Source organism: Pinus tabuliformis, chromosome 5_2 (assembly GCF_031772625.1).
Source record: "Pinus tabuliformis cultivar Carrire ecotype Pingquan chromosome 5_2, CPIR1, whole genome shotgun sequence".
NCBI classification, from domain to species: domain Eukaryota; kingdom Viridiplantae; phylum Streptophyta; class Pinopsida; order Pinales; family Pinaceae; genus Pinus; species Pinus tabuliformis.
The window spans coordinates 120,529,378-120,555,325 of NC_142306.1; positions in this window are offsets into that span (position 1 = coordinate 120,529,378).

Genomic DNA, 25,948 nt, shown 5'->3' on the forward strand with positions numbered 1-25,948 from the left:
CAAAGTGTGAAATAGCTGCATGCTACCCTGGGACATACGAGGTACTATAGGAAGTTCATCAAAAGCTTTGCCCAGATCACATCACTAATGGATAAGTTGTTGAAAAAAGATGTCACATTCTGCTGGAATGATGACTATAAGAAAAGCCTGGATGTACTAAAAGAAAAAATGGCCTCTGCCCTGATCCTGGTCTTCCTGAAATGGGACGAGGAGTTTCATGCCCATGTTGACGTGTCGTGTATAGCACTAGGAGTGGTACTAACACAGGAGGGTGGAGAGGGCTTGGATAACCCTATCGCGTTCACGAGTCGCGGGTTGTCTAAAGCAGAAAAGAACTATTCCACAACTAAACACGAGGGATTGGCTATGGTGTACGTGCTCCAAAAATATCAGCACTGTTTGCTAGGAGGACACTTCAAGCTGTATACTGATCATTCTGCACTGAAATACTTGGTCAAAAATCTTGTGTTTGGGGGGCATACGTAGGTGGCTTTTGTTGTTCCAAGAATGTGATTTTGAGGTCGTTGTGAAGCTTGGGCGCCTGAACGCGGGACCGGATCACCTGGCGCGCATTGAGATAGGAGAGGAACATACTACTCTGGAGGAAGGATTACCTGACGCACAACTCTTTGCAGTGCACATAGCGAATGGAAACTTTGAAGATATAATCCACTTTCTCATGACTAGAACTGCGCCGAAAGAATACTCTGTCCAGCAGAAGAAGGAATTGGTGGTGCGCACGACATATTTTTTTGTCATCGCGGGGCACCTATATAAGATGGGAAATGATGATATACTGTGAAGGTATGTACCTAAATTTGAAGGAAGTCATATCCTCGCGAATGCACACGGGGGCGCTACGAGAGGACATTATGCAGGGCGAGCAACCACACAAAAGATTCTTTGCGCAGGGTTGTGGTGGCCAACCCTTCATTAGGATTCAAAAGCACAATGCAAGGCCTGTGATGTATGTCAAAGAACAGGTAAACCATTGCGGAGGGATGAGATGCCTTTGAATCCGCAAATGACGATGCAGCCATTTGAAAAGTGTGCGATTGACTTTGTAGGACCTATCAAACCTCAAGGAAAGACGAGTGTTAGATACATTATGACTATGACAGAGTACTTGACTCGTTGGGTAGAAGCACAACCGATAAAAGATTGCACAAACACCACAGCTGCGAAGTTTATGTTTGAACACGTATTGACACAATTTGGATGTCTGAAGATATTTATGAGCGATTGCGGTACACATTTCCTAAACGAAACAATCAGCACGCTAATAGAAGAGTTCCAGGTGTATCATCAGAAAAGCACACCGTATCACCCACAAGCCAATGGGACAATAGAAGCATTTAACAAAATACTGGAGACTGTGCTGACCAAAGTATGCAACGCACAACAAAGTGATTGGGACCTGCGTGTACCTGCAGTATTATGGGCTTATAGGACAACCTGCAAGAAACTAACGAGACAAACACCTTTCTGGTTGGTCTATAAAGTGGAAGCCGTAATTCCAATGGAGTATATTATGCCTAGTCTATGCATAGCAGCGCTCACAGGTATGACAGACCACGGAACCCTAGAGGAGAGGCTCGCGTAGTTGGAGGAACTCGAAGAGGAACGAGTTTTAGCTGGATTCCATCAGCAGGTACAAAAGCAGTGCGAAAAGGCCTGGCACGATCGACATATTAAGTTGCGCACCTTCAAGGTAAACAATCTGGTGTTACTATATGACAATAAGTTTGATAAATTCCCGAGAAAGTTCAGAATGCATTGGCTGGGACGGTATGTTGTTAAGGAGGTCACAGACGAAGGTGTAATGTAGCTGGTAAGGCTAAATGGAGAACCTTTCCCAGGAAAAGTGAATGACAGTCAATGAAAGCCATACACAGGTGGCCCGACTATCTGACTAACCGATAGAAGCATAGTCTTCACGCTTCAGGTAGTTGAAAGAAGGCGTGGAACTATAAGCAGATGCAGGGGATGAAAGAACATATACAAGGGAGTAGTTCTGACACCGCGGTCTCAGAATAATGTGTACAAGAGATACAACAGGCAGTCTCTCAGTGCGCTACCGACCTTGCAACCGTCCAAGTAGAGTTGGGAGGTCTCCATGCGAAGATGTCTGCATCGACAGAGTGACTTGAGGGCGAGTCACGATGTTTGCGTTGGGGGCCTGGTGGGCATGGGATCCCCCCAAGGCACGTTTTGGGGCTTAAAGCCCAAGTTTTGACTAATTTCATTATAAAGACTCTGCGATTTGTCGGCGCAGAGCGCGAAGTTGTAATAACGTCATAGGGTTGTTCGCCCTCATATTTGTAATGTAAGGTCATTTTGAGAGATCTACCCATGGTCCAAAAACCATGGGATTGTATAAAAAGAGATGGAATGATGATCATGGAATAGAAGAATAGCAAAGTATCTGAAGTGTAAAGTCTAGTTTTGGTTCGTAGAGTAGGAGAAGGCTCTGCAGCTAAGTGCGCAGAGGCCTAGTAGTCTGCAGCTGAGTGCATGAACCCCTGCAGCTGAGTGCGCAGGGTAGGTTGAGTCTGTAACCATTGGAAGCATTAATAAAGAGAATTTTTACCATATTTCTGTGTATATTTTCCTGTTTTATGCATTGAAGTATATTTGGTATGAATTGCAAGTTTACTGTTTATTTACTGCGCGAACTTATATAAATGTGCTGAGTAAGCAAATATAATATAAGGTATCTGTTTATGCAAAGATAATTAGCTGTTATAAGAAGATAAGTAAGATCCACGGTGTGACTTGGGGGAAATAGTGCAGATCACTGCTCCAGCAGCGTGAAATCCCCATAGCCCCTGTTTAGGGATGCGCGAAGGCGATATAACAGCGCGCGAAGGCCCCGCAGGTCGGGGAAGTGTGCGAAGTAATCTGTTCAAAGGTATTCACAGTTGGACTAAATCAGCCCATCAGACATCTCAAGGGTGTGGAAATTTGGTTCCAGCATCCCCCCATACTGCTTCGGGTGAGACCTCAGTCCGCACTCCATGGACTGTTGCCGAAAGGGCCAGTAGTATAGGGATTTGTTTGGCTAATTAACTTCAAACCTGGGTCAGGTCCCAAAAAACCAACAACCTTTTAGAGGGAGTCAGGCTCCCCTCTAAGGCTCAAGGATGTCATGTTTATTCCAAGCCTAAAGTAAATCTCATCTTTAAGTATGGGGGTTTTACGCAGTGCATTATATTAGATATCATTTTGGGATTCAACTGCGTTAAGTAAGATCATTCAGGTATGACCATTTCCATGAGAGGTAGTCGTAACTGACTAATTTCTCATGATTTTTGAATAGTTCACTTAGCACTCATTGCATCGGGTGATGCTCACAGGGGTGAAGAAGTGGGATTGAAACTAGTGAAATGTGGAGAACGAATCACATAGCATCAATCATCACTTCCGGGGCTTGCACCCGGTAACTAGGACTTCCCAGGAGGTCACCCATCCCAGAACTCCTCTGGCTCAAGCGTGCTTAACTGTGGAGTTTTTCCCACAATCAAGCCCACTTAGCTTGCTACCCCATTTGCAAAACCTTAGCAAGTATTGTGCCTCATGAACCATTCAAGTAGAGCTCCCTTGACTCTTTTTGAATTTAAGTATGGGGGTTTTACGCAGTGCATTATATTAGATATCATTTTGGGATTCAACTGCATTAAGTAAGATCATTCAGGTATGACCATTTCCATGAGAGGTAGTCGTAACTGACTAATTTCTCATGATTTTTTAATAGTTCACTTAGCACTCATTGCATCAGGTGATGCTCACAGGGGTGAAGAAGTGGGATTGAAACTAGTGAAATGTGGAGAACGAATCACATAGCATCAATCATCACTTCCGGGGCTTGCACCCGGTAACCAGGACTTCCCAGGAGGTCACCCATCCCAGAACTCCTCTGGCTCAAGCGCGCTTAACTGTGGAGTTTTTCCCACAATCAAGCCCACTTAGCTTGCTACCCCATTTGCAAAACCTTAGCAAGTATTGTGCCTCATGAACCATTCAAGTAGAGATCCCTTGACTCTTTTTGAATTTAAGTATGGGGGTTTTACGCAGTGCATTATATTAGATATCATTTTGGGATTCAACTGCGTTAAGTAAGATCATTCAGGTATGACCATTTCCATGAGAGGTAGTCATAACTGACTAATTTCTCATGATTTTTGAATAGTTCACTTAGCACTCATTGCATCGGGTGATGCTCACAGGGGTGAAGAAGTGGGATTGAAACTAGTGAAATGTGGAGAACGAATCACATAGCATCAATCATCACTTCCGGGGCTTGCACCCGGTAACCAGGACTTCCCAGGAGGTCACCCATCCCAGAACTCCTCTGGCTCAAGCGCGCTTAACTGTGGAGTTTTTCCCACAATCAAGCCCACTTAGCTTGCTACCCCATTTGCAAAACCTTAGCAAGTATTGTGCCTCATGAACCATTCAAGTAGAGATCCCTTGACTCTTTTTGAATTTAAGTATGGGGGTTTTACGCAGTGCATTATATTAGATATCATTTTGGGATTCAACTGCGTTAAGTAAGATCATTCATGTATGACCATTTCCATGAGAGGTAGTCGTAACTGACTAATTTCTCATGATTTTTGAATAGTTCACTTAGCACTCATTGCATCGGGTGATGCTCACAGGGGTGAAGAAGTGGGATTGAAACTAGTGAAATGTGGAGAACGAATCACATAGCATCAATCATCACTTCCGGGGCTTGCACCCGGTAACCAGGACTTCCCAGGAGGTCACCCATCCCAGAACTCCTCTGGCTCAAGCGCGCTTAACTGTGGAGTTTTTCCCACAATCAAGCCCACTTAGCTTGCTACCCCATTTGCAAAACCTTAGCAAGTATTGTGCCTCATGAACCATTCAAGTAGAGATCCCTTGACTCTTTTTGAATTTAAGTATGGGGGTTTTACGCAGTGCATTATATTAGATATCATTTTGGGATTCAACTGCGTTAAGTAAGATCATTCAGGTATGACCATTTCCATGAGAGGTAGTCGTAACTGACTAATTTCTCATGATTTTTGAATAGTTCACTCAGCACTCATTGCATCGGGTGATGCTCACAGGGGTGAAGAAGTGGGATTGAAACTAGTGAAATGTGGAGAACGAATCACATAGCATCAATCATCACTTCCGGGGCTTGCACCTGGTAACCAGGACTTCCCAGGAGGTCACCCATCCCAGAACTCCTCTGGCTCAAGCGCGCTTAACTGTGAAGTTTTTCCCACAATCAAGCCCACTTAGCTTGCTACCCCATTTGAAAAACCTTAGCAAGTATTGTGCCTCATGAACCATTCAAGTAGAGATCCCTTGACACTTTTTGAATTTAAGTATGGGGGTTTTACGCAGTGCATTATATTAGGGTTTTAATGCACTGCGTAAAACCCCCATAATTAAATTCAAAAAGAGTCAAGGGATCTCTACTTGAATGGTTCATGAGGCACAATACTTGCTAAGGTTTTGCAAATGGGGTAGCAAGCTAAGTGGGCTTGATTGTGGGAAAAACTCCACAGTTAAGCGCGCTTGAGCCAGAGGAGTTCTGGGATGGGTGACCTCCTGGGAAGTCCTGGTTACCGGGTGCAAGCCCCGGAAGTGATGATTGATGCTATGTGATTCGTTCTCCACATTTCACTAGTTTCAATCCCACCTCTTCACCGCTGTGAGCATCACCCGATGCAATGAGTGCTAAGTGAACTATTCAAAAATCATGAGAAATTAGTCAGTTACGACTACCTCTCATGGAAATGGTCATACCTGAATGATCTTACTTAACGCAGTTGAATCCCAAAATGATATCTAATATAATGCACTGCGTAAAAGCCCCATACTTAAATTCAAAAAGAGTCAAGGGATCTCTACTTGAATGGTTCATGAGGCACAATACTTGCTAAGGTTTTGCAAATGGGGTAGCAAGCTAAGTGGGCTTGATTGTGGGAAAAACTCCACAGTTAAGCGCGCTTGAGCCAGAGGAGTTCTGGGATGGGTGACCTCCTGGGAAGTCCTGGTTACCGGGTGCAAGCCCCGGAAGTGATGATTGATGCTATGTGATTCGTTCTCCACATTTCACTAGTTTCAATCCCACTTCTTCACCCCTGTGAGCATCACCTGATGCAATGAGTGCCCCCCATACTTAAATTCAAAAAGAGTCAAGGGATCTCTACTTGAATGGTTCATGAGGCACAATACTTGCTAAGGTTTTGCAAATGGGGTAGCAAGCTAAGTGGGCTTGATTGTGGGAAAAACTCCACAGTTAAGCGCGCTTGAGCCAGAGGAGTTCTGGGATGGGTGACCTCTTGGGAAGTCCTGGTTACCGGGTGCAAGCCCCGGAAGTGATGATTGATGCTATGTGATTCGTTCTCCACATTTCACTAGTTTCAATCCCACTTCTTCACCCCTGTGAGCATCACCCGATGCAATGAGTGCTAAGTGAACTATTCAAAAATCATGAGAAATTAGTCAGTTACGACTACCTCTCATGGAAATGGTCATACCTGAATGATCTTACTTAACGCAGTTGAATCCCAAAATGATATCTAATATAATGCACTGCGTAAAACCCCCATACTTAAATTCAAAAAGAGTCAAGGGATCTCTACTTGAATGGTTCATGAGGCACAATACTTGCTAAGGTTTTGCAAATGGGGTAGCAAGCTAAGTGGGCTTGATTGTGGGAAAAACTCCACAGTTAAGCGCGCTTGAGCCAGAGGAGTTCTGGGATGGGTGACCTCCTGGGAAGTCCTGGTTACCGGGTGCAAGCCCCGGAAGTGATGATTGATGCTATGTGATTCGTTCTCCACATTTCACTAGTTTCAATCCCACTTCTTCACCCCTGTGAGCATCACCCGATGCAATGAGTGCTAAGTGAACTATTCAAAAATCATGAGAAATTAGTCAGTTACGACTACCTCTCATGGAAATGGTCATACCTGAATGATCTTACTTAACGCAGTTGAATCCCAAAATGATATCTAAATCTCATCTTTGTTGCAATTTTGGAAGACCATGGTTATGATGTGATATTCAACAAACGAAAAGAATTCCTGATACACATAGCCACGGGATAGGTGAAGCATATCGAGGTTCATGTGAATAACCTATATAATCTAGATGTGGAATATTGTGTTGCATTAAGCATGAAGGCCGAGAAAGTGCATGGTTGTGATGTCGGTGAACTTGGCACAAAAGACTTGGCCATTTGCATCATGGTGCCTTGAAGATTATGCAACAAATAATTGCAGTCTTCCCGAAAGGAGCACTTGAGCTACATGATGTATGCAAAGGATGTACCTTGGGGAAGTACAAAAAATCCACATTCCATGATCAGGACAAAAAAGAACACACAGTCCTATAAAGGATCCACTTTGATGTCTATGGACCATTCTCGACATCCTTCAATTCCAGAGACAAATATTTTATCATTTTTATTGATGACCTCTCAAGGAAATGTTGGATCTTCTTCATGCAGAAGAAATATGGGACATTCTCCAAGTTCGTAGAATTCAAAGCATTGGTTGAGAAAGAAACCGACAAGAAGGTGAAGGATCTCAGGAGTGATAATGGAGGTGAGTATGTGTTGAATGAATTTAAAAATTTCTATGCAAAACAAGGCATTTGACGAGGGTTGATAGCACCCCACAACCCACAACAAAATGGGGTGGCTGAGAGAAAGAACCATAACATTGTGGGATCATTGAGGGTGATGTTGCATGGCCAAGGCCTACCTCTACATTTGTGGGTTGAAGCATGCAACACAACAGTCTATTGACAAAACCAAATCCCTCATCAGATTCTTGGTATGATTGTACTAGAGGAGGCTTTCTCGAGGAGGAAGCTAGATGTGTCACATTTCAGGATTTCTAGAGCCTATGTTTACTTCCATGTCTCCAAAGAATCGAGGAAGAAGATTGAGTTGACATCAAAGTTGGGGGTATTTGTGGGTTACACAGAAACTACACACAACTACCATGTGTACTTGCCATCCCTCAGAATGATAGCTATGTGAAGAAATGTAAAATTTTATGAGGAGAAAGAGATGTGATTCTCTCTTAAGAGGGAGCTTCAGATCTTGCCCGAAGAGGAGCTTTTAGCTCTAAAGGAGGAGCTTGATGAAGTTTTGGAGTAGCCACAAATTGAGGAGCAGAGAGTGGATACAACCACTCAAGAAAAAGCATCCAGAGAAGGTAGTAAAAGGACCAAGGAAGCTGATAGACTTGTGCAAGATGCGAGGGAAAATGTGGAGGTCACCTGATTGGTACATTGGCTAAATGGCTCTAATGACTGAACTTGTAGATACTGATCCATCCTCTTTCGAGGAAGTAGTAGAGAAACCTATATTATTTGATGCAATGGTGGAGGAATACAAATCCATTTTAAAGAAAAATGTTTGGGAAGTGGTCCCAAGACCACCAAATAAATTAGTAGTGGGAATATAGAACTACATTTTTTTTAAAAGAGAAGCACTGAAGATAAAGAGAAACGCTACATGGTTTTTAATTTTTTAAAAAATGTGGTGCTATAGTTCAACAATGCACTGGTGCAATACATGTATTAGAACTCCCCGAGGTATCTTAACAAAAGAATTGCTATAGGTTTTTTAATTTAAAAAAAGAAAGAAATGTTCTTGGATATCTAATGCACTCGTGGAGTTATAATACTGCACTGAAAGAGGGTTAACTAAAAAAAAACCTCTTTCCTGTAAATTTATTTTTTACCATATACAGTGCTATAGAGCTCTGAAGAAGTGATGCCACTCTTGTCTCATTCAAGCACCCCGAGGTCGGTGCTTCTCTTGCTCACTATCCTTTTGTACCATTCTCAGTGCGCGACTTTCCAATTTTCTCAAACGGTGGTTATATTTGTTTTTCTAAATTACATATCAACAATTCCTCCCCGACAAGAAAATGTTTAGGTGATGTCTATGTTTCTCTCTAATTTTTTTTTTTGTGGATTATAATTGAAAATTAGCTAAAAAAATCCATTATTTCTGGAAAAAAAAAATTACTATGCGGTGCGCTGGACAGCTTCGACTCACACTGATAGCGGTGCACCCTGTAAATTTACATGGTGCACCACCATTCAATGTGTGAACCTAACACACCATTATTTTTAAGGTGTGTTTCATAAATGAAAATGCACATGGAAAAGATATAAATTGTACGTCAACATGTACATTTTTAGGTTGCGCGTGGTGCGTTTATATTTACCAAACACACTGTAAAATTAATATAAAAAAATATAGCTCAATGGTTTTGATCAACTGAATGTTCTGTACTGGTGCGAAAAGGTTATATGTTTGCACCAGTGCATAAGTTTGAGACACACCGTGATGAAAACTTAAATATGTGACAAACAAAAGTGCATCATACGTGTGTGCATTGTATCCAGTACAGTTGTGTTTGGTAGCGCACCAGAGATGGTGCATTACTATTTTTGAGCACATGGGGGTTTTTTTAATTGAAAGTTATGTTTCCATATTTATAAATACATTTTTAATTTAATAAAAAAAATTGTATTTTATGTATGAGGTTGATATATTTTATATGTCAATCATGTAGCAGAGATGTCAGCAACAGGAGCAGGAGTACATGGCGTACCAATACAATGTGGTCTGAACATGGGATGCTTGAGAGAGGGAGATGGATTTATACCCTCACCCTATTAGCACAACGACCCGAGTTCCCTTGAGGAATGTAGGCATCCTCAAGTACTATGATGAGGATCAATACCTAAAGGTACACTCTATCTTGTTAGCATGTATGATTCACTGGTGGAGTGTTTAGGAGCAGGGTTTCCATGTCAGTCCTGAGGTGTATTATAGGCACTCTGAGGATGATATATATTTTATCATTGGCTTCTTTAAGAGAGGGGAGGATTTTCCCCAATTCGTTGATTCCCCCATGGGGTTGCAGTAAAGAGTTAGATTTCCTAGTATCAAAGATATGTTGGGCCTCATGCAGTCCATCGAGGAAATTTTTATGTTCGTGATGGACAACTACAAATTTCTTCTTTTGCTCCACAGGAGGTTAGGTGCCTCTCATTATTAGTCACCAACATTACACACTTTACTAGTGATGGGTAGCGCGTTAGTTTCCCTCTTTTGTATTATGTTGATTCTTTGACTTCGGAACCACGATGTATCAGATGGTTTGTAATTTTTTGAGGTAGTTTTTATGGATTTAGATAGATGTCATGCGATGATACATGGGAGGATGAGCATCCATTTTGCTTTAGAGATTTTTGTTTCTTTTTTGAGAGTTTTCCAAAGATGAGGCCTACATTTGACCGTCACCCTCCTAGACCGATGGCTGAGGTCCAGATGTGCATGTGGGGGTAGATGATGCCCAAGAGGGGCCTGCCGAATTATCCGGTGAGGATTTCCTCCTAGGCACTAACAATACTGGCCAATGAGGATGACCATGCATTTATCTTGTTGTCATTTCCATACGAGGGTATTGATTGGAGACAGTGTCCCAACATCCTCTTCATAGAGGGTGACTCATGAGCCTGCAGACGATAGAGGTAATATTAATATTTTCTTTAAACTAGTCTAGTTTCATTTTAATGTTTTAATTAATTATAATAAAATTTATTCTAGCACGTTCTTTAACTTGTTTTATTAAATTGTTTAATGAAATTGTCTAATTATTGTTATGTACTATATATTTTGTATACATCAACACATTACTTTGGGACATGCCTCCTCCCCCACTGGATGGAGCAAATGTGGAGATGAGTGAGGCCAAAAGAGGGTGAGGCACATCCTCAAGAGGGTGTCGGCGTCCGGGCCGGTAAGGGTGGTTTGAGATTTCAGATGGACTACTGCGACAGATTGTCTATAGTTTTGGTTGAGGAAGGAGTCCGCCCTGCAAGGGATTAAGACATCAGCACAGATCCTAGGTTCATGGATCTCTACAAGGGGTTGTCTGCGTGTAATGATGACTCTTATGCATCATATCGTTAAAGCTAGTAGGCTACTAGCAATGATGAGGGATGCAGGGCATGTAGCGCCAGATACGTCAGATAAGACTTCAGTAGTAGAAAATGAGAAATTATTGACTAGGTGACTAAAAAAGTTAGTCATCAAAACTTTTCCAAGTGAAATACTACCAAAAGTGAGTAATATTAAGTGACCAAACTAAAAGTGACTAACATAAATCACTAATTTAGTTGCGAGTTAAAATATGTGACTAGCTAATAAGTAATACAACTAAAATTGACTAACATGAATGACTAATTTAGTCCAAGAACAAAAATACAACTACCTAACAAGACTACAATAATATGAATTAGTTTTTATATGTTAGTCATCTTAATTGTGTCAAGCAATCTAAACTTACAAGTGATAGGGGATTGAAATGATGTTAAAGATTGGTTGAAAGGTTATCCTTCTTTAAACACTTCTTCATCCTCACATGGTCTATAGGTGAGCCAACTTTGCATTATTTATCTCTAATAATTTTAATTTTAAAAATATATTTTTAATAAAAAAAATGTTTTATGTATTTTTTAAAAAATCTATTCATTGAATCTAATTGGATCTAGTTCCATTTTGAAATTAATTTGAAGAGAAATTTTAATTTTTAAGACTATAATATCAAATAAAGACTACTTTAACTTCATATTAACCGACCTAGATATATCTTAACCCCGGATTTATCAAGCGTCGGGATGGATCCAATCTCTCGAGGTGCAAATTGTTTTTTCTAGTGCAAAACTTGAGGAACTGTTTGAACCTCGAGAGATTGGATCCCTCTCGACACTTGATAGTTATAGGGTTAATATGGATCTAGGTTGGTTATATGATACTATATAATATCTATATTTGTATTTGTGTCTTTTTGTTATTCCCTCTCTCTATCTCACCCCACCAAACATACACACTCTCTCTCTCCCTCTCTTTCCCTTCTCTGTCTATCTCTCTCTCCACCTTTCTCCCTCTATGTTTTTCTTGTTCCTTCCCTCTCTTTGCCCCTCCAATCTGTCTCTCTCTCCTCATCTCTATATTCCTTCCTCTCTATCCCTTATCTCCCACCTCCCTCTATCTCTCCGCCAAAATCACTTTCCCTCTCTCTCTCTTCCATCCAAATCTATCACTATCTCCCCCCCTCCATGTCCTTCTCCATCTCTCTCCCTTCCCCTTCTCTCCCTATCTCTATCCTCTCCTCTTCTTTCTCTTCCCTCACTCTCTCTCCATCTCTCCCTTCTACTCCTCTCTCTCTCCACCTCTATCTCTCTATGTCTTTGTTATTTCCTCCCTTTCTCTCCCACTCCAACTCCATCTCTCCATCTCTCTCTCTCTCTCTCTCTCTCTATCTTCTCTCTTCCTTCCTCTCGCTCCCTCTCTCCCACCTCACTCTCTCTCCCCCCATCACTCTCTCTTTCTCTCTCTATGCCCTCCAACTTTTTCAATATCTCTCTCCCTCTCTCCTCCCCCTCCCCAACTCTCTCTTGAATTTGATCACATTGTATTGTGTTTAAGAAGTTACCTAAATTAAAAAAACTAAACTAGTTTTAAAATAATAAACTTATATTTTGGATCAATCATGTCAAAGAAAATAAAATAATGAAAAACTTTAAAAAAATATGCACTATATTTAATCCATTATAATTAGCCAATTTGCTTGCTCTCATCCCTTGGATCCTTAGCTAAGATGGATCTATGTCAGTTATATAAATAAATAAATAAATAAATATATATATATATATATATATATATATATATATATAGAATTGGCATAGATCCATCTCAGCTTAATTTTATTAAAACCTTAATTTAATTTCTATGGGAATATTTTTAGTAGTAGTGAGGAAAGAGGGTTTAGATATATTGAAATTGTAACATTTTCCCTTTTAGATTCAATTAAAAAAATGTTGTAAAATTAAATTAAATTAAAATATTTTTACTATGAAATAAATTATGGTTTTTTGGCATGTGGTATTGATAAGCCATGGTATTGGCCCATGGTATTGTAACAAAGCCGATTTACAAGTTAGTATCCATGGTAAAGTGGGGGGTGAATATCCATGGTAAAGTGAGGGGTGAATATCCATGGTTAACAATTTGGTCATATTGTTATAAAATATTTTGATTGTGAAATAATTTATGTTTTTTGGGCATGTGGTATTGATAATCCATGGTATTAACCCATGATATTGTAACACAGACTATTTTTTACAAGTTAATAATATCTACCGTAATGTGGGGTTGAATATCCAAAGTTAAGAATCTTGTCATATTGTTATAAAATATTTTGGTTGTGAAATAAGTTATGGTGTTTGGACTTGTAGTATTGATAAACCATGGTATTGGCCCATGGTATTGTAACAAAGCCTATTCACAAGTTAATAACAAAATTAAAATATAACATATTGAATTTTATTATTTTTATTAATTTAACTTTTTATTATTAATTGAGGCCATATTTAAATAATTACACTCATCCCAATATCAATTTTAACTTCTTCTTCTTTTTAATTTAGGGTCACAAAAATAAAAAATCAAATTCTTATTAAAAATAAATCATTTAACCCAATTGCAATTTATATATTTTATTTTATATTATAAATATTTATTTTATTTTTTTCCATTATAAATATTTCTTTTTTATTTGTCATTTCCAGTTTAGTGTTTGGTTCAAATAAAATATTCACAAATTACAACATAAAATTGTAACATTGCATGTTTCTCTGCCTTTGTGTGGAAATGCAAGAAGAAGGAAGACCATCAACGTGATCTATGGATTTCATGGTCATGGGATAAGAAGGGTGATCTATGGATTTAATGGGAAACACCTTAGAAGAGCATCAACGATTAGGTGGAGGAAGGGCAAGGTCATTGGGCGTGGAGATTTTGGCCATTTGTACATGGGTATGAATTTGGACTTTAGAGAGTTCTTCCTTTTTACTAAAGATGATTTATTTTTTTTTTCTCATGGGTAAACAATTTTGAGGGTTTATATGATCAAAGCATAAATTTCATCTAGAGTTGAGGGTTTAATGATTATGATAATGCAGATCTTGATTGCGGCCAACAATTCATCAAAATAAAATGCACAAGTAAGCATTTTACATTGTACAAATGGTGTAATGATTATGATAAAGCAGATCTTGAGTTGAGGGTTTAATGATTATGATAATGCAGATCTTGATTGCAGCCAACAATTCATCAAAATAAAATGCACAAGTAAGCATTTTACATTGTATGCCATTATTGTACAAAGGATTTAATGACTATGATAATGCAGATCTTGATTGCGGCCAACAATTCATCAAAAGACAATGCACAAGTAAGCATTTTACATTGCATGTTGTTATTGTACGAAGGGTTTAATGATTATGATAATGAAGACCTTGATTGCAGCCAACAATTCATCAAAAGACAATGGACAAGTAAGTATTTTGCATGTCCTTATTGTACATATCAGTTCGCTTCTCCCTAACATTTCGAGGGTCAGAATGCATGAAATTTTATTTTTTCTTTTCACCTTTTTTTTATTGGTTGATTGTTTGTGTAATGGACTCTACCATGCCCAAAGTCAAAGGACTCGAGTGATGCAAGCAAATTTTCTAGTAGGATGCAAATACTAGACCTTCCTCAAACTTTGTTATATGAAATTAAAATTTCTTGTAATCATGAACATAAAATATTTTATGTTTCATCCTTAGATTATGACCTCAATGCCTACAATTTTAAACCATGTTACTATATTTTAAGTAGAATATACTTAGATCCATTAAACCTTACGATTCTCCAAAGCTTAGGTTAATTTCACCTAAAAAGAAGGAATCTGAATGGCTTTTGCAATTTAGACTCATTGCTTACAGGTAATGACTAAAAATGGAAGAACCCAAATGGTATGATAACTTTTTCCCACCCATAAATTTCCAAGACCTTTGCTATTATTCTGAACCTAAACAAAGATGGTAGAAGAAGAAGAGGAGCTTCGGTGAGGTGGACCCTGACCTGCTTGATACTTTTCAAAATCTGGGCATGTCCTTGACTAGAAGAAGAGATTGACCAACGTTGTTGTAGATGTTAATTTTGATAGGGTTTTTTCATTGCTACCATGCATAGGTAGACTCTATAGGTAGTTTAGCTATCTTTTATTCGTTATAAGAGGCAATTCAAGAGTATCTTGATCTAGTTAGGAATTATCTTGGTAGGTTTGTTCCTCCTATTGATAACTATTATGTTGCATTGTATATTTTTTTTAGTGATAGCTCCTTCTATTAAATCCCCAAGCACACTTTGGCACCCATGGAAATATACACTTATTCCTGGATGAATGAGATGGAGACCAGGCAGTTTGAGAGGACCTTTATTGTTGTAGATGAGAGGATTTCTGTGAGGTGAGAGGAATTATGTGACATATATTGAAGGATGCACTGCACCATTTTATGACGCCAATCATCTCCATGCCACAGTCATGGATCTATATTGCACTGAGGGAACAACGATAAAGTATTCCACTATAAATAATTGGTATGTCGGGGACGAGGAATGCATACGTGGGATTTATAATTTTATTAAGAGGAATGCATATGGAGATAAATAAAGGATTTCGTGGACCTGAGTATAGATTTGTTCAACAATCACCTGGAAATACTCAAGCATTGTTTTGAAAGGCGATCATGCAATTGGAGAGTTCTACTCTATTGCCTTGAAAAATAACTATCAATAGGGGGGACAAAGATGATCCATATAGGGAAGAATTGTAGGAGTAGGATTGTTTCTAAAATTATATCTATAGGCAAGTCAAGGAACTACTACAGAGGATTAGTGCAAGTGCAACCAAATTCTCATAATGCAAGGAATTTTTCACAGTGTGATTCGATGCTCATTGGTGACTAAGCAGCTGCAAATACTTATCGTTACATTTAGGTACAATTTGAGTTGCATTCTGAAGTCTTTAATTTCATTTATTGATAGTCCTTCTTGTATCCTTGTCTCTCTTAATTTCATTGTGGTAGGATTGGAATGGGTTAAAAAATCAAGCATATTATTGAGTAAAATATACACCCACATGTCACTACATGTCATTGTGCATACTCTCTATTTTTTATACAATTAGAAGTGACCAATATGATGTGTGCACAACTAAAAATCCTAGCAGGCATGATGAATCCAGCCTTAGCATGGAAATCGAAACCAAGAATCATAAAATATCAAGAAATTTGTGACTCGAAGTAAAAAACACAATAAAGTATTATATGCCAAAATTGTCTATTTAGTGCAAGATGCTACTAATAGTTCATAATTTTCATAGATGGTGGATGTCATGAATATGCCCTCAAGCAAAGTTACTAACTTGAAGATAAGATGGTCAATGCAACTATTTACTTTAAATAGGCTAAATTTAGGTAATTAAAACAAGTTTGAAATTCACTAGAAACACCACCCCACATCATTTTATTTCTAGTTGTACAAGATAATATTGAATAAAATTATGAGCACTTCCATTTAAATTGACCATACATAAAATAACAAACAAGGTTGATGCTTTAAAAGCTATATCCATCATTAAATATAAGATATGACAAGGATGGCTCATAATTTTAAAGGGTATATCCATCACCAACTATAAGATAAGAGTTAATGAGATGATAAAAAGTTTGTCTTGATATAACATGTAAACGTCATATTACTTATAAATCATGCATATTGTATATTATTGTGCATATGTTAATTGTAACTTCAATCTGTGTAATTTTTTACATTTAAATTGTCAAATATGTAGAAGTTACATTACACTAGCTTAAATCCACACACAAATAAAATATCAAAAATATGGCAGGGGAATGAGTAAGATTTTTCACACTGGTTTTAAATTTCCCCTTGGTTGGTGAATAACCAATTCAATGCTATTTTTGGTGGAGTATTAAGTTAATAACCGAAGATAAAAAAAATGTTAGAGTAAGATTTTTCACACTGGTTTTAAATTTCCCCTTGGTTGGTGAATAACCAATTCAATGCTATTTTTGGTGGAGTATTAAGTTAATAACCGAAGATAAAAAAAATGTTAGTCTCTTAAATGACTGAAAATGGATATTTAGAATGTTATATAGAAGTTACATTTCATGTAGCTATAGAATTTCCATTTACGTGTTTCTACCCTGACGTAACTATAATATTCCAACTCCATCTTTTTATATAGAAGTTACATTTTACATAGCTATATCTACCGTGACATAACTATAATATTCCAACTCCATTTTTTTCACACTTTTCAACATTTTAAAGATTTGGTTGCTATTGTTGAAGACATCTCATATTTGTAACATTTTAAATTCTTAAGTGGGATGGGTAGGTTTTTGTTACTACCATATATCATGTTTTAAGTAGATGGTGTTTTATAATTCAGACCAAAGACTTTAGGAGCAACCTTGCATTACATGCTTGTTTCCATTATACATCTAATATTTCCAACCTTTTCCACATGAAGAACCCAATAATGTATGTTGAACACGAAGCAAGTACCTCAAGAATTGGGGAATATTAGTTATTCTATTTCCAGAGGGGGGTAGATCTAGAGAAGGCAACAAAAACTATCATAAATGGCTTTTGTCGGGTTGTATTTAATGAAATCCCACCAAAATTTGCTACTAAAGTGAATCAATTGATGAATTTGAAGCTTGAAGGTAGTGTTGAATAGGTGTTGCAAGCTATATCTATAACACTATCTATCTACATGATTTTAGTTCCATGAGAAAGTGTCTCAATAACACTATTGTCCAGTGACGGGTGTTAGATGTAGATAGCTTTCTCATGTCCTATAGGTAAATCGTATCATTATATTTCTATGAAATCTCTAAATGTGTTCAAAGTTTGTCTCAGATAAGGAAATATGTATGTACTCTTGAATTTTTCTATGTTGTAATAATATCAAGAATAAAGTTGTCATTGCAAATAATTGGGATCTACCATGTAAGTTCACTTTACTACATGGAATTATTGATTTGTTAGATCCCAACTAGTTAGGGTTGAAATTATTTTTGTTGTAATGATATTAAGAATAAAGTTGTCATTTTAATCACTGAAATCTACCATGTAAGATTTATTCACTACATGAAATTGTTTATTTGTTAGAACCCAACTTATTAGGATTATGAAGAGTCCTCTTTCATGACAATATTTATGAATTCCCTATTCTTGCTCAAAGAATTACATATTACAAAAAGGTGGAAAATAAATTGGATGTCGTTGAATGGTTTCTATTTTAAAATATGCGGAGGGAGTATAAAATCATTTTCAGTTGCGTTCATATATTTTGGAGCACCCACTAAAGTGATTCATTTTCCTCCTAGTTAATTTCATTTCTACTATCCCAATGCTTCTAGAAGTCCTTCTCTAAAGTGATCTCTTAACTATCTTGGAGGGAAATTGATTACTTGATTGGAACCCACAGATTACAATTTGGTATGGAGAAAGGGATGAGAAAGCTTCATATTCTTCAATATATTCCACAAGTTAAAAGCATATCAAATGATTGCCTTTCTTTTTAATTGATATGACAAACACTTGAGCATTTGTTAGGATTTTGAGACCTTTTTCAATGAATTTATTTTCTTCTAAAAGTTATGTTATCAATTAAATAAATTAAAGAAAAGGTGAAAATGATGCAATGGAACGATTTTATGTTTTAGTGCCTAAGAATGCCTTGCTAATGTGAAGGGTCTGGTATTTTCTTGACTCAATATTAGTCACATTTGACTTCCTAGCATTTATTTTAATTTCATTTTTGTTGTGTTTATATTGCTATCTTGAAGTTGGTGATCTAATGTGTGTAATAGGTAGTATTAACTACTAAGCACTCTCAAAGGTGATATTGATGGATGACTAACTTTAAATGTCCCTACTTGACACTTTAGTATTACATGATCATGCAAAGAAATTATTAATCAATATTAAAGGGAAGATGATTAACGTGCAATGTTTCTTGGCTTGTCATATAATTACTGAATTTTGGCCCCCAATAATATATTTGAGGCTAATTTTTGGTTGTTACTTGTGGAGCTTCCCTTTGGCTCAGAAAAACATTGAGGATAAATGTCCATTGCATTGGCATTGGACATTGTCAAAGAGGAATTCACCAAAAGCAGTAGAGGAAATGGGAGAAATTGGTACAATGAACAGATAACCTCTAGAGAAACACTGAGGCACCATAATTTCTTGTTTATTTAGATTCACTTGAAATTAACTAGTCACAAAAAGTACCTTTTTTTTCCAAATATTTTCATGTATACAAAATACTAAAAACGCAATTTCAGACTAATTATTCAAACTAATAATTATCTGATAGTCATAATTTATAATTAAATAGTATAATATGATTAATATTATAAGACACAACTATAGGGTCTGACTATGAGGGGCATTGTGACACTATATGTACACTTCTCATTGTATTCGACAATCATCTCTCAGAGTGTGATATCAATCCAACGAAATGTACTCCTAGAGGCCATTATGGGATTGAAATTTTTTATTTAAGTGGACAAGTGGTGATATATTTTCTTAGGCCTTAGTGTTCTGATTCCCTAAGGTCTTGACACTACTCTCAGCAAGCACCTTCATTCAACCAAGTGAGGTACTCATCTTGGAAAGAATCATTTTGTCTCCACAATCCAATATGATGTTGGATCAATCTCATGATACTAAAAACATAGGTCATAATAGCGAGGAACTTTTACTGTGGGCAAAAGAATATCCACATTTAAGGAACATAACTCTTTTAGAACAAGCAATAAGGATATTTTTTTTCCATTTGTTTTCACAAGTTATCTATTCCCTGATATTTTTAACATGTAACTTAGTTGGTATGATCATGCCTAAGGTTTTGTTAAAGGCTGAATACTAAGTTCTTAAGGTGTTATTTTCTATGGTGGCGTTTTATTTGCTTTGTTTATACCGGTCATCTAACCACATAGTGCCCACTATCGAATGTTGAGGTATATGTCGTATAAATATTTTATAGTTTACTTTATTTTATATTCAAGTATTCATCGTATTTCATGTCTTATACTTTGCATTGTATCTTCTTTCATTTTCAGGAGAGGAACTCAATATTTATGGTAATAAGCATCAATTGAAGAAAGAGGAGAACAATAACACTGGAGCAAAAAATGTAAAATGAGAGAGAGAAGAGAATTTGTCTAGTGATATCCTTAGAGCCAATATCTTTCATAAGACACACTCATAGAGACTGATGGTCAAACCTTCAGAGTTGGTGAATTCACTTGCAATGCTTTGATAACACAATGATAATGTTTTGAAATGATGAAACAATATTTCATGTGTAAATTGTAGTCTAACCGATATTAAGTTGGAAACTCATATTGTAATACTTGATATTTTATATAATAAAATTTATATGATTGAAATTATTTTTATTTGCACTTGATATTATTTAGTCTTGTAATTAACATATGTAACTTTGCGTTATCATATTAGATAAACATGCACATTGTATGGAATTTTTAAAAATTTAGTCGCAAAATCATAATAATTAATTTATGTTGATTAATAATAAACACATAAAATTAATCTAAAACTACTAAATTAGTAGTTTATATTAATTAATGATGAACACGAATAAAATGAATATATGACTAAATTAGTCATTTATAATGATTATGAATGGAATTAAATGAAATGAATTGAAACTACTAAATAAATCTTTTATATAATGAATATGAAAATACCAAAAAAAGATAAATGACTACTGTAAATGATAAATTTTTTATTAAAATGATGACTAAATTTTGCGTATATACAACTATTAGTAGCTAATTTACAGTATCTTATAACATGACTAAACTTTAGTCATATTTCTTTGGTCATTAATTGGTTTCAAATGATGACTAAAATTACATATATATGACTATTAGTAGCTAATTTATAGTATCTTATAACATGACCAACATTTTGGTCATATTTCTTTGGTCATGAATTGGTTTTCTCAAGGATTCATATAGTAATATATTTTTTTGTATATTTGGTCATTAATTGCAATATTTTTTTTTTTAATATAATCGGTTGTTGTTTGTATTCAAAAAAAAAAAGATTGAGGAGACTAAGCTCCTGAGTTACAAGGCATTATGCCCGGAAAGAAAAGTAGGAGAACACTACAAAGAAGACAAAATTCCTCTTTGTTCATGTCATTTCTGACTTTTGGAAAACCTAAACAAGTATAGATTCTAATGAACTGGAATAATAAGAAGGAGAATTTGCATTGTATGCTTAATCTATATTTATATGGCTGATCTGGCGCGCTGTAGATTCTTCTGGCTTGCTGTTGATTTCAATGTTTCTTAGGCTTGAAGAGCTGGTGTTGGGAACGTTTCTTTTCTCCAACATAAATTTCAGAATTTCAATGGATTCCTAAGCATGGCTGCATCTGTTAGAGAGATCATTAAATTGTTCCTGAAGCGAAGTAACTCGATGGAGAAAAAGGTTGATGTCAGCTTCATGCTTCTCGCTAGTGATCTTGGCATGAATGTCAATTTTAGCATCCAAAATCTTCTGGTGAGCACGGATTTGCTCCAGCTCTGCTTGCAAATCAGCGCAATCAAGATAGTCTTCATTTCTAGCCATTGAGGAAACCCGAACTATGACTTTGATGCTCTGTAGGAGGAGGGCTCTGCGCTACTGCAGATCCGGCGAGTTTGAGCGAAAGGAGCTTGAAGGATGAGTGGGGGATAGCAGGGAGTGGGATCGAAGGGAAGAGCAGGGAGCTAACGAAAGGGGAAGCAAAAGCTGCCAGGGAAAATGGGAAATGCGGAAGTGAGGGGAGAAATCATTTAAGAAAGCCAGGGCAGGTGAGAGACTAAGTGTAATGGATGAAGTGAACACGAGAAAAGTGCGGGGAAAGTCACGGGGAAGATCATGGGGAGGATCACGGGGGGCAATAGGACTAAAAGGATGATAGCGGATCAGATTCAGAGATTTTGCTGCGAGATCCAGATTCTAAAGGCTGACAAAAAGGATTTGAGTAGCATTCAGATCCTGACAGTTTGTGAGGATGCTGCAGGAGTCGGGGTCAATTATTTGGCCACAATCCATTCTGAGCATTGAAAGGATTTTGGTCAAGGAAGATAATGATGGGTTTCAACAGAGTTGCAGAGAAGATTTCCTATGGGTCTGTTGCAAGCACTATTGGCACAAGTGTCAGCTTCCTTATTGAAAGCTCGAAGAACATGAAAGAAGCGAAGGTCAGCCATTTGTTGAATGAGAGCTTGACAACGATTGATAGTTTGTTGGAGAATCACATTGGAGGCTCTTCGATTGTAGACCATTAGATTGATAATGGTAGCTGAGTCACATGGAAAATTTTAGGGGCTAATGTTCGCCCAGTGGGCTAATTTTCCATGATTTTTCCACAAAAAAGATTCGCCAATTTCCAATTTTATAAAAGACGATTCGCCCAAATTTTAGAATATAAAATTATTTTACCTTAAAAATCGCCAACATTATATAGAGACTATATATAAAATAATTATAAATTTGATTAATTTTACAAATATATCAATAAACATTTATAATTTGCATATTAGGGATTAGTGAGATTCGCCAATATTTTAAACTTCAAGAAAATTTTCCGTCCTTAAAATTTTCCTTGCTGAGTCACCAAAGATAATTGCTGAGTTGATTCCTAGCTTTTGAAGTTGTATGAGTCCTTAGTAAAGAGCTAGAGCTTTAGCCCTATTGTTGGAGAGGGGACCGAGCCCCCATTCATAAGTGGCTCTGATATCTCCGTTGGTGTTGTAGATGACTCCACCTGCCCCTACTGTTCCAGGGTTGGATTTGGAGGCTCCATCAAAGAATAGATAGTTGGAGTTGTTGTTTCTGAGCCAAACTAAGAAATCCTCTTCCTTCAATCTTACTTTCCAACTATGCATAGAGGTGTTAAGCTGGCTGTTGATGTTGCTCCCACTCTGGTTACTATTGTTTTTGTCTAATATATAGCCTATGAAGTTCCTTTCTTCAATACAAAAGCCAATGATGTCAATTTGCTTCTGATTTCTAGCTGAGATGGTTTCTAAAGTAAGACTTTTTTCCTTTTTTACAAAGTTTCCTTGTGATGGTTTCTTTATCTTTGAAAACTATTCGGTTTATTTCCAACCAAATGTTCCACAGAAGAGAGTAGGGAAGAGTATCCCAAACCCTTTTGACAATGCTATTCTTCTTTTTTTGCCATGGGTAACTCTTCTTCCAAAGGTGTAGAACTTCTCCAATGGAGTTATGGGGGTTCCATGGGAGATGGTCATTGAAGGATATTTCTTTCCAACAGGAAGTGGCAAAGGGGTAGGCAATAAAGAGATGCTAAATAGTTTCTTTAGCTGTTTGGCAATTTGGGCAACGAGAAGACCCAATTATGCCTCTCTTTTGCAAGTTGTCTGTTATGAAACCAGCTCAAGAAAAGATAGAAAAGATAGATCAACGCCTTAGAATTCAGCCTCTTCGAGGGGGCAACCTCCTTTACATTACATAAATGAACAATTCTTGGATGATACAAATGACAAAACCTCCTTTCTATATATAGGAGTCTAAGGAGTCACAATATAATCCAGCCGACCTAACAATAATAATATAAAGCCACAAAAATAACAATAGAGGGATTCTATGGGGCACAGAAATAACAATATGGGGGTAATAGGGGCACAACAATATAAATAAGGGGTATAACTACAATAGTAATGGGGTAATCACTAGTATTATAGGGACCCAACATGCCCCTCTCCTTCAAAAAAGTGTTGTCCTCAACGCTTGAGTAGTTCTGGATACTTCTGCATAAAATTCTCATCCTCCCATGTGGAATCTTCAGCGGATAAGTTCTTCCACTTGATAAGATACTCTGAAATTGATCGATTTCGTAGCTGTCGAGTTCTTGTTTCTGTGACTGCTTCTGGTTCCAATATAATTTTTCCTTCCTCATCAAGTTTTGGCAATATTGTTTGAATTGGGAGCTTGTCACCTATAACCTTCTTTAAACATGAAACATGGAAAACTGGGTGCAATCGAGAAGCTGCAGGAAGCTCCAATTTGTATGCCATAGTACCAATCTTTTGCAACACCTTGTACGGACCATAATACTTTGGTGATAATTTATTATCCTTCTTAGCTTGCTTTAGGGACATTTGCTTATATGGTTGTAGCCGTAGGAATACCCAATCACCTACATCAAAACTTCTTTCACTGCGATGTTGATCTGCCTGTTGTTTCATTCTATTTTGTGCCAACACGAGGTTATCCTTTAAGAGTTGGAGGACTTGTTGTTGATGTTCGATGTGATGTTCCACTGCCTGAACCTTAGAATTTTCTCTTAAATATGATGTGATGGATGGTGGTTGATACCCATAAAGTGCCATAAATGGGGTCATTTTTGTTGCTGTATGGAAGGAAGTGTTATACCACCATTCAGCCAGAGGCAACCATTTGACCCATTGTGTCTGTTTATCAGATACAAAGCAACGAAGATATCCTTCCAAACATTTGTTTACTATCTCAGTTTGCCCATCAGATTGAGGATGATAAGATGAGCTATGAGCTAACTGAGTACCAAGACAAGAAAATAATTCTGTCCAAAAATTTCCAGTGAAAATGGGATCTCTGTCACTTACAATAATCTTTGGGTTTCCATGTAGCTTTTGAACTGTTTCCATAAATGCAGTAGAAACTGTACTGGCTTTAAATGGATGTGATAATGCACAAAAGTGTGCATACTTGGTAAGTCTGTCAACTACCACCATGATGACACTCTTTCCCTCAGACTTGGGTAAACCTGTGATAAAATCCATTGAAACCTCCTCCCAACGTTGGCTTGGAATGGATAAAGGTTGTAATAGACCCGGTGTCTTAATTGTTTCAACTTTATTTTGCTGGCAAACCAAACATTCCGCCACAAACTTTTGAATATCTGATTTAAGGCCATCCCAAAAAAATTCCTTCTTAACCCTGTGGTAAGTTTTTAAAAATCCTGAGTGCCCTCCTAAGGGAGAAGTGTGCAATTCCATAAGAATCTTTTGTTTTAGCTGGGAATTCTTACAGAGGTATAAGCGATCTTTGTACCATAACGAATCATTTTTCCAGCTAAATGTATCAGAAGTACTGGAATCTTGTTGTAGCTTTCGAATAAGTGCCCACACTTCTTCGTCATTCTTCCATTCCTCCCTTGCTTCGTTTATCCAATCTGGTTGGATAATAGAAATGGCACACAACAATGCTTCCACATCCTCATCCTTTCTTGAGAGTGCATCTGCCACCACATTTTGCTTCCCTTTTTTGTAGATGATTTCAAAGTCATAACCCAACATCTTTGTGACCCACTTTTGTTGCTCTTCAGAGGATAATCTTTGTTCTAAAAAGTATTTAAGGCTATCATGATCCGTTTTTACCTTGAAGTGTCTTCCCATTAGGTAGGGTCGCCATTTCTTAAGTGCATGGAGTATTGCCAACATTTCCTTCTCATAAATAGCTTTGCTTAAAAACTTTCCCTTGATTGGACGACTTTCAAAAGCAATGGGTCTTTCATCTTGCATTAGAACAACACCAATTCCATTTCCTGAAGCATCACATTCCACAATAAAGGTTTTTGTGAAGTCCGGTGTAGCTAAGACCGGTGCTTGGCACATTGCCTCTTTAAGATGTTCAAAGGCCTTTGTTGCTTCCGAAGTCCATGAAAATGAATCTTTCTTCAATAATGTTGTTAGAGGTGCTGCTATTCTCCCATAATTCTTAACAAACTTGCGATAATACCCTGTCAACCCAAGAAATCCTCGCAGATGCTTTATGGATGTGGGGATTTTCCATTCCTTAATGGCTTTAATTTTGCTAGGGTCTACCTTAACTCCTTCATGAGATACAATATGACCCAAATATTCCACCTCCTGGACTCCAAAGAAACATTTGGATCTTTTTGCA